A 10511-nucleotide genomic window follows, 5' to 3' on the forward strand; every position below is an offset into this window, starting at 1 on the left:
GAACACTGCATGTTTGCAATAGCTAGGCATTGAGAGAGGATGCATGCTCTCATAACCTTTAAGCTGATTGGAGGATGTAAAAACCTCCCTTCGACCACTCTGGAGTGGTCAAAAATTCCCTAGCTAAGCTTAGAGAAGGGCTAGAAAAGCGCAAAAAAAGAGCAAGAAGCCAATAGTAATTGGTTCCAAAGCTGGCTTTCAAGTTCCCCATGGCTCACCCCCCTGCTGTCCTCCCTGGCAGGCCCCCTAGCCATTTTCCTTGTCTTAATCATCTTGGGGCCTTACGCCTTTCACCAGGTTGTGTCCCTTATAAGGCGCAACACCACTTCTCTTGTAATGCTCAGGTGGTAGAGGAGATGGCCCATAATGAAAGCCCTGACAGCCCTTGGGTCAATATGGCCCTTCAAGAAATCAACGCCAATCTGTAAGGCTCCACCCCGCCCCCACTTGGCTGGATAGTCAATGATGGGTAACATTTCCAGAGGGAAACAACCTAAGACAGGCACAGCCACCAGAGGGAATGGAGGCAAGGCTGGGAAGGTTAGCCGCCTCCAGCTGCCTTATTAAAACAAAAAGAGGGTGATGTCGGGCCTTAAAAACTAACGCCACCTTAAGTGACATTACAAGCGGCACCACTATGGGCCCACAAGGGCGTATTAACATGGCAGCCTAAGATGGCACTGGGAGGAAGTAGGGTGGGAGTGTCTGCAGGAACCTTGCCTTAGCCCTTATTGGCCAAATACCCGCTTCCGTGCTCGTGAACACTGTGTGATGGCGATAGCTAGGCATTGAGATGGGCTGCATGCTCTCATAACCTTTAAGCTGATTGGAGGATGTAAAAAACCTTCCTTCCCCATTTGCCTTTTAAAGCAAGTGCTTGTGTGATAATAAACGGAACTGCTCGACCGAACCCCCGCCGCCTCTGAGTGTCCTTTAACGGGCTGGTTGGGGCCGGTGACTGTGCTCACCTCTCTTCACGGCTCTCTTCCACTGTCTCCTTCCAACAGGGACCAGAGGGAAAGAGGAATCCCCACAATTCGCTAGCCTACCAGAAGGCCCACCAAGGGAGAGACTGATAGCAAAGCAAGGGCTGTTCGGGTCAACCAGCAGAGGACCCGACACAGTCTGTCAGCAGAAGCCCCCCTAAGGGTCTCCATTCCACTGGGCCCAAACCAAAAACCAGAGCAATGTTGTCGATTCCACCAGACACCGTGGATACTCTTAAATTCCAGTACATCAGCCATAAATACTACTGAGCTAGAGACAGAGCGGTGCCTAGATGGTTGGATTTACAATTGAAGCATTTTTACATCTACAATTGCTATAGAGGTATGATGTATAAACATGTAAACAAATAGGTGTTTTAAGAATATCATCATTTGTAAGGTATAAATATTAAAATGTAAGTAATGTTTCTCAAGGAAGTAATTCAAAGAAATACAATTACCTGTTTTATCTAACATAGAGACGAGCCATGAAAGTTTGGAGTTAGACCTGGATTTGAACCTCAACTTGGATTTTACAAGCTACAAATGTTGTGCACATTTCCTATTTCTAAATGTTGCATTTTATTTTTTAGACCATCAATTAATAGGATTTTTTGAAACAATGCACTAAGAAATACATAAAAAGTTGGGCCGGCCCGGTGGCGTACTGGATAAGTGCGCCGCTTGGGAAGCGCGGCAGCGCTCCCGCCCGGGGGTTCGGATCCCACATACAGACCGGTTCCCGCTCACTGGCTGAGCGAGGCACGGGAGCAACGCCGAGGGTTGCGGTCCCATTGCCGGTCCCCGGTCCGGTGCGGGGGCAACACTGAGGGGTGTGATCCGTTGCCGGACACGGAAAAAAAAAAAAAAAAAAAAAAAAAAAAAAAAAAAGAAATACATAAAAAGTTAATATGTGGTGACCTACAATGGCAGATTTATGAATCTAACATCAACCCCACCACTTAGATTATATTATAAATTTATGAAAGAAGAAAGAGGACATTCATTTGCACACCCATGTTAGTGGTGGACCAGAGGTTTGAAAGGCTTTTTCTTTCCCATATTTTGAGAGCAAATTATATGGAAATATAATAAAAATATTTCTGATAGTATAGAAAATTACACAGGTACCCTCACATCAATTTAATAAAGGGCAATAAATTATCTCATTTCTCTCCATTGATTCTTCATTGCATATAGTATATTTATCGTTTATTCTTATATTTTTCATCTATTTTCAACGTCCCCTCCCTTTAAAGGTATTTTCTTCAGTACATTTAACACAAATACATAACCCTAGTTTACTGAATTATAGAAAATTTGATCTGTCACTCCCACTTTTCAGGATATCCTATTTAATATGTGCAGTACTTTTGAGGATATGCCTGATACTAATGGCTCCATTGGGATCTAAACTATTCACTTATGTGTTTTCTTATTCAGCCAAATAGATCTTATATATACGTTTTTTTATTGAACACCATAATTGAAACCAAAGAAAAAATGATAAAAATAAGTAAAAATTATCTGTTCCAGAAATTTCACTTTGAAGGCGCTCAGGCTTCCTATATCATGATTTCCCCCACCACAGCTTATTCTTCAAGTAACACCTGTATCTGCGAAGGGTACTTATGTGCACTGTTTGTTCAAGTCAGAGACCCAGACCCCATAATTTGGAACTTTTAACTTTACTCTCCTATCCAATTCACTTCCAAATGTTATGAATTTTCACATTTAAGTAAAACCACTACATTATTTTTAACCTAAACTACCACCAACCTATTTCAATACTAATATTTTTTTATCTCTATTCCTATAATTGGCTCCTAAGTGGTCTCCCTTTTCACTCTAGCTCAGTGTAAGTCCATTTTCTAAAAGAAAGCAAGAGTGATATTCTAAGCAAAAATCTGATCATTTATTCTCCTAAGAACGTTTCATGGATTTTCATTGTTTTTAGAAATTAGTCCAAAGCTATAATCTGGCCCAGAAGAATCTGTGTGATTTGACCTCTGTTGAACCGACCTTCTGTTCCCTTGCATTTCAATTTCAACTTTTGCTCTATTATGCTGACCACCTCCACCTTTATTTCAATTTCTTGTTATGATCCATTGTCTTGTGCATAAGACTCTCCCTCTCTGCTCATGTTCTACATTTCCTATAAAAATCTGAACCTGGTTTTCTCCATCTCAATTCTCAGACATCATCCTAAGTAACACTTTTTCAAGAAAGATTTTCCAAATTCCCAAACTAGTGCCCCAAGGACATTCTTCCAGTGAGTTTAATACTTATTCCCAGGGTTCACACCATCCAGTGAATATTTGTTCCTTGTCTTTCTTCTGTACACAATTCTAAGCTCATTGAAGGCAAAAGCAAGGTCTGTTTGATTTCTTCTATAAATCTACTTTACAGCATACTCTCTAGAATATAATAACCATGCATTACTTTGGAGGTCTTTTGTATTTTTTAAACATTGAAGCAACTTAAGTAATTTGCCAAATAAAGCCTTTGTGTACATCTGATTGAATTTACAACTTATTTTTAGTTTTGTTTGTATTATGACCATGCTCTTTCTAATTCACATTTTCAGTGGGATTTAGTATGTGAATAATAGTCATTCAAATCTTATTCCCTGTTAATTTTTATGGCAGGATACACACTTGGACCCCCCATAAGTAGTTACTTTGCTGACATGCGAGTCTTGTCTTCTGGTACATTAATTATGTGAAAATATAAATATCTGTATGACTTACTGTTAGATTATAGTAGTAGAAGAAGATATAGAAAAAGTAAACGCTGAAAATAAATGGTAAAAGATGGGGAAGTTCGGGGTGATTTGATCGTGGAGGCCAAGGAAAATTATAGAGTCATACTGAAAAAACTGTGACTCTATGAACATATTTAGAAATGTCTGAGAAAAAAACTGATTAGCAAACAGTTGAGGTTAACAACATAATTTATCAGACACTAGTCTAGTTTCAGATTTTAAAAGGATGAGGAATAAATTAGCATAAACATAAATATTGCATATTCTTGTGCAATATGGATATTTTTTAGGACTCTTTGATGTAATGGGGTAAGTATAGTGATTGAGGAAAGAGTCAGAGGCTATAAAATCTCAGGAAGGAGATCCAGAGTCTGATGGGCTTTCATAGAATTTATAATATTGTCTAATATTGTACAATACCTTATAAAATGTTTTACTAATTCAATTGGTCATTCCCTAGATTTGGCCAGAAAACTGTTGCTGATTTATATCCTACTCTTTGGCTTACTGGGCACCTGTTCATCATTTTCCCCAACTTTCTCGGTTTACTGTACGTTAAGATTAATTATGGCAATATCACTGGGAGCAATATTTTGCAATTCTGTTGTACCTTGTAAGTTAATCTTCTTTCTCTCCTCTTTCACATCATTTGTATACACATTCATGTAATCTTTATGTAAGTGATTGTTAACACTCTTGATTTTCATTTGAGTTATAGAATGGATTCCACTTAAAGCCCTACCCATGATCATGACAGCGTTTGCATTTTCTTTAACTACTGGCCATATGTTAGTGGCTGGACTAGTTTATGTCTTCTGAGACTGGCATGTGCTACAATTAGCCATATCTCTCCCATATTTTGTCTTCTTTCTTGTTCTGCGATATGTAATTATTTTTATTTTTTATTTTAACTTTTATTTTGATTAATCGATATACAATGTAGTTGATTTTTGTGTCCCTTTACCAATTCTTCCTTTGCCCCCTCCTTCTCTCCCCCCTCTCCCTCCCATCAATATCATATCTGTTCACTAATCTTAACAAGTTCAAGGAATCATTGTAATTGTTGTGTTTTTCCCCTTGCCCACCATTTATTTGTTTGTCTATTTATTTTTATTAGCTCCCACATATAAGTGAGAACATGTGGTATTTCTGTCTCTGTGCCTGGCTTATTTCACTTAATATAATTTTCTCTAAGTCTATCCATGATGCTGCGAATGGCAGTATTTCATTCTTTTTTACAGCAGAGTAGCATTCGCTTGTGTAGACATACCACATTTTTCTTATCCACTGATCCAATGATGGGCATTTAGGCTGATTCCAACTCTTGGCTCTTGTAAATAGTGCTGCAATAAACATGGAAGTACAGGTATACCTTCAACATAACAACTGTTACTTTATAGGGTCGGGTAACTAAAGTTTATATACACACACACACACACACACACACACACATACACACACATACATATATATATACATACATATATATGTAAAACTTGATTTATTTCATATGTGTGTGTGTGTGTGTGTGTGTGTGTATACATACATATATATATAGGCAACTTAGACTCCTGGCTTCTCATTTATTATCCTAATGAATAAATAAAGATAGAAGATTTGGTGAGATATTTCTGCAAAGCTACTTTAGTTCATTAATAATTATGCTCACAAAACAGAATGAATCTTTGTGAAATTTTTATCTTTCTTGCTCTCAATTATCTTTGAAAGATTGATAATCTAAAAGTCTACCATTCTGGCTCTATTTCAGAGAATGCTACTAAAAGTACTGTTTTGTTACAGATAATACATAGATGTAATTGGAAATAAGTATATATATATTTATAATATACTATTTTTCCCATGTATTTGATAGTTTTTCACAGGTAACCATGTTATCGATTGGTCAATCACAGTGCTTTTGCCTGTCTTCCAACAGGTGGTTTTCAGAGTTGCCCATTAGCTACTCATAACGAGAAAATTAGAAAAAGCACTGAAAGAGATCAAGAGAATTGCTCATTTCAATGGAATGAAAGATGCTGCAAACAAGTCTGAATATAGAGGTAGTGACAACAACAAAATAAACCTGTTCCTTAACATTATCCTCATCTCCGTAAAATAGCAATGAATATTACCACCATACACCATCCCTTCCTCATATAATACATGTATTTAGAGTAACAGTAAATTAAGATATTTTCAGTGCATTTGTTTTCTTTGCAGGACTATTATCACATCAAAATTGAAAATTTATATACTATTGTTACTCTAACCATCACCTCTGAATGACTCGGTATACAATAATAGAAATTCACATTACTTAGACCTAAAAATATAGAATTTAGAAATCTAACATGGTTAGAAATTTTCCCTTGGCTAGCAAAATGAGGCTGCCTCTTCCCAAGTCAAACCTGTCTAACCATCTTAGTTGAGCTTTGAGTTTTCCTCCCATTGTCTTCCTATCTAGAGAGCCTGCCTACACTTGACCTTCTAACCATACTATAAAAGAAATATCTCCTTTGAAATCACCATGACAATCCTTAAGACTTACAGATTGCTAACTGAAAAACTTGTTTCCAAGATCTGGAAATTCAAATTTCATTATACATCACAGTCCATAGTTTAGTGCACTGTGACCTGAGAGTAAAAACAAGAGACCATTTTTTACAATGAGCTTCCTGTTGTTTCTGTAACATCATGGAGGGGCTTGGCAGATAGAGAAAGAGCATGAAATCTAGACTAAGCAAATTTTTCTTTTAATTATTATTTATGGTGATGCCTGACAATTTTAGGTATAATAGAGAAAATTACTGTATTAAGCGAAGTTCTAAAAAGTAGGTCTAACTTCACATACAATAATCTGCCCATGAACTACACAGTATCTCAAAGGGTGAGAATGCGATTAGAGAAAACAGGACCTATTTTGCACTAGAAAATTCATACCATTAAGACAAGACACATTTTCTTTGCTAAAGTAATATTTGAATTGGATGAAGTAAGGAAGTAAACACTGTAAAACATAATTAAAGGTAAACTAGGTAAAATTAGGTGGGAAGGTAAACAAAAATCTTTGTGGATGAATAGGATATTGTTATTTTTGAAAGTCTACTAATGGAAAATACTTTTTGGATTAGAAAAAAAATAATCTATTCAAATTTTTAATTTTTAATTTTTAATCAAGGTTTATATCATGTCCTGTGTATGAGGTTTAAAATTAATAGCAGCACTATATCTTATAGAGTATCAGAGAATTTCTCAAGATCAAATGAGATCACGTGTGAAAGTATTTTAAGTGGAAATTGCCATGCAAAATACTAAAACATGTCTAAAAAGGAAGTTAATTAAATTGGTACTTGAATAAGACTGTGACAGTATATGGAAGAGACAACAAAATTACACTACTGGATACAGTCCTTGTTTTCCACTTGATCTTTCCCCTATACCTTTACCAATATGTGTGCCTCTATTTTTTTTTTTTTCTTTTTTTGCAAGGTTTGGGATCTACAATGAAGGAAGAACTTGCTTCACTCACACATCATCTGAAGGCCTTGGAGATGCGCAGAATAACCTGTCGCCTCTTATTTATGCGGTTTGTCTTTTAATTTAATACTCACTAAACTTTAAAAATAAGTTGGCGGCAACATTTGTGGGCTGTGAGTCATGTCAGGAAGACACAACAAAAAAAGCTAAGTTAAATCAGTGTTTGACAGAAAATAAATTTATATAAAGATTAGAGATTGATTTAAATTGCTATTGACAGACTGATGGAAAACCCCATGTAAGGACAGAACAGGTGTTAGCACATTTTAGACACGGAGGTGAAGTCTACTATCAGATGGTAGTGTTTTAATTTAACTAAAATTTCAGTATTTGGGGGTTCAAACAACTATGCCTTTTCACTAGTATGGTTCTCACTGTACATTTGTCACTGGATTTATTGTCCATCAGTTATAGTGGATAACTTGTTTATTCTCTATAAATTTCAGTGCATTTGACAGTAAAATTAAGCTAATCCCATGAACTTCATAGAATTCAGGGAACAGGATTAACTATTTAACATTCAACCAGGACTTAATGAGCATCAATGATTTTATCAGCAATATGGTAAGGCCTGCACATAAACTATGTATAATGCAAAATGTTTTCTGCCATGGACATTTTACCTTTTAAGGAAAGGGAGTTATATATGGATATATGAGGGTACTTCAAAAAGTTCATGGAAGGATTTATATTATCTTTAATTTTCTTTTTCCACAAACTCTTTTAAGTACCCTTGTGCATATTTGTATGTGTGTGCATGCACGTGTGCATATCCTGATATTTATATATACATATATATAGTGAAAAAACAAAGTGTTGCAGTGAAGTCAGGACCTAAAGAATGAAAGACTAAATCCAAGAAGCTCAAAAAACTCCAAGTAGGGTACATTTTTTAAAAAATCCAGAAACAGACACATCATACTAAAAATGATGAAAGGTAAAGGCACAGAGAGAATCTTCAAGGCAATAAGTGAAAAATGACTTATCACATATAAGAGCACTTCAGTAAGATTAACAGCTTACTTACCAACAGGAACAAGGGAGATCAGAGGACAGTGGGACAAAATATGCAAGGTGCTAAAAAAAATCAGCAAAGAATCAAATATTCATAGTAGAAAAATGAAGCAAATAAGGGAATTTTGAGATAATTTATTGTTAGAAAAACATGAGAAATACTAAAGGAAGTTTACTGTTCATTTAAAGTGACCCTTGACAGTAATCTGATCCATAAACAGAAAACAAAGAAACAAAAAAGAAAAGCCAAAAAAACACTTTTCAAAGTAATTATGTAATTAGAAAACAATATTCTAATATTTATTTTCTCTTTTCTTATTCTGTTAACTGATAAAAATAACAATTGTGTAAAATTATAATTGTATCGTTGGGTCTACAAATGTATAAATTTAATATATTTTATAATCATAGCACAAATTACATGAGCAAAGTTATATTAGAGTAAGAGAGTGGCACCAGATGGTAACTTCAGTCAACAGGAAAAAATGAAGTGAAATGGTAAATTAAAAAGTTAATATAAGACCTCTATAAATCTATACTTGGTTTGTCTTCTAACAATATTTTTAAATCATAAAATTACATAAAGTAATAATTATAACAATGTTTTGTTAGGTGTTTAACACATATAGATGCTATATATATAAATACACACACACACGATGCTATCAAACATTTTTAGAAATATTTAGTGCCTATTATTGACGAACTTGTATGTGAGATAGAAAAGGAAGAAGCACTTTCCAAGTCATTATATAAGATGATTATTACCCTGATACCAAAGCCAGACAAAAATGTCACAAGAAAAAAAAAAAAAAAAAACACACAGGGTGCACTGAATGTGGTGGCTGTCTGGTCCCCTCTGGAGCTGGTGCAGCTGCTGTCACGGCCACCAATGACTATGCTTCCAGCTAGGAGGCAAAGCTTTCTCAGTCAGTTCTGCTGAACCAAAGAACTGATACTAATGAAGAAAAAAGTTCCAAAAAAAAAAAAAAAAAAAAAAACACAGACCAATGTAGAAGTTCAGGACAAAATACTAGAAAACCAAATTTAGCAACATGTAAAAAAAAGGTTTTACACCACGATCAAGAGGAATTTATCCTAGGAATACACGAATAGTTTAACATCTGAAATCAATTAATGAAATATACCTCATTAGAACAAAGGAGAAAATGAGAAAACAAAACAAAACAAAATATGTGACCATTCTAATGGGTGCAGAAAAAGTATTTAGATAAAATCTAACAACCCTTTATGATGAAAACATTTGACAAACTATGAATAGAAGGAAACTCCCTCATATGTTAAAGGATATATGAAATACACAGAGCTAACATCACACCTAATAGTCAAAGACTAAAACATTTCTTGTTAAGATTAGGAACAAGATAGAAATGTCCATACTAACCACTTCTATTCAATATTGTATTACAGGTGCTAGCCTCAGAAATTAGAAAGAAAGTGAAATAAAAGCATCTAGATTGGAAAGAAGTAAAACTATCTTAATGTGCAGATAACATAATCTAGGTATAAAATCCTACTGTGTCTGTGTGCACACACAAACACACACACACATGCAATTAGAACTAATAAACTAGTTCTGCAAGGTTTCAGGATAAAAAATTAATTAACAAATTGTATTTCTACACACTCAAAATTCAGAATCCAAAAGTGAAATTAAGAAAACAATTTCTTTTACATTAGCATCAAAGGAAAAAAATGTTCAGGAATAAATTATTTAACAAAAGAAATGCAAAGTTTATACTCTGGAAAGTGTAAAACCCTGTCCATAAAAATTAAATGGAAATAAATGGAAAGATTTTACATGATCACAGATTGGAAAACTAATATTATTATGATGTAAATGCTCCCAAATTGATGTACTTATTTAATGAAATGTTGATTTAATGTCTGCTCTGCTGGGTGTCAGACTTGTTTGGGACCTGTTTTTCCTTTCTTCTGGCCTATCCCTCCCTTTTGGAATGGGAATGTATACCCAATGTCTGTTCCACCATTGTATCTTGGCGGTAGATAAATTTGGTTTTGTTTTTCAGGTTCACAGCTGGAAGGACTTTTGCTTTTGTTCTCAGATGAGACTTTGGACTTTGAACTTTTAAGTTGATGCTGGAGCAAGCTAAGACTTTGGGGACTGTTTGGATAGAATGATTGTATTTTGTATGTGAGAGTGACATGAGTTTTGGGGGGCCAGGGGT

General features: G+C 35.2%; 1 pseudogene; it reads left to right on the forward strand.

Moving 5' to 3' along the window:
• Window positions 1–395: 395 nt before the first annotated feature.
• LOC103589045 lies at window positions 396–7349 on the forward strand (annotated as a pseudogene).
• The last annotated feature ends 3162 nt before the right edge of the window (window positions 7350–10511 follow it).

This window comes from Galeopterus variegatus, unplaced genomic scaffold (genome assembly GCF_000696425.1).
Source record: "Galeopterus variegatus unplaced genomic scaffold, G_variegatus-3.0.2 Scaffold642, whole genome shotgun sequence".
Classification (NCBI taxonomy): Eukaryota; Metazoa; Chordata; class Mammalia; order Dermoptera; family Cynocephalidae; genus Galeopterus; species Galeopterus variegatus.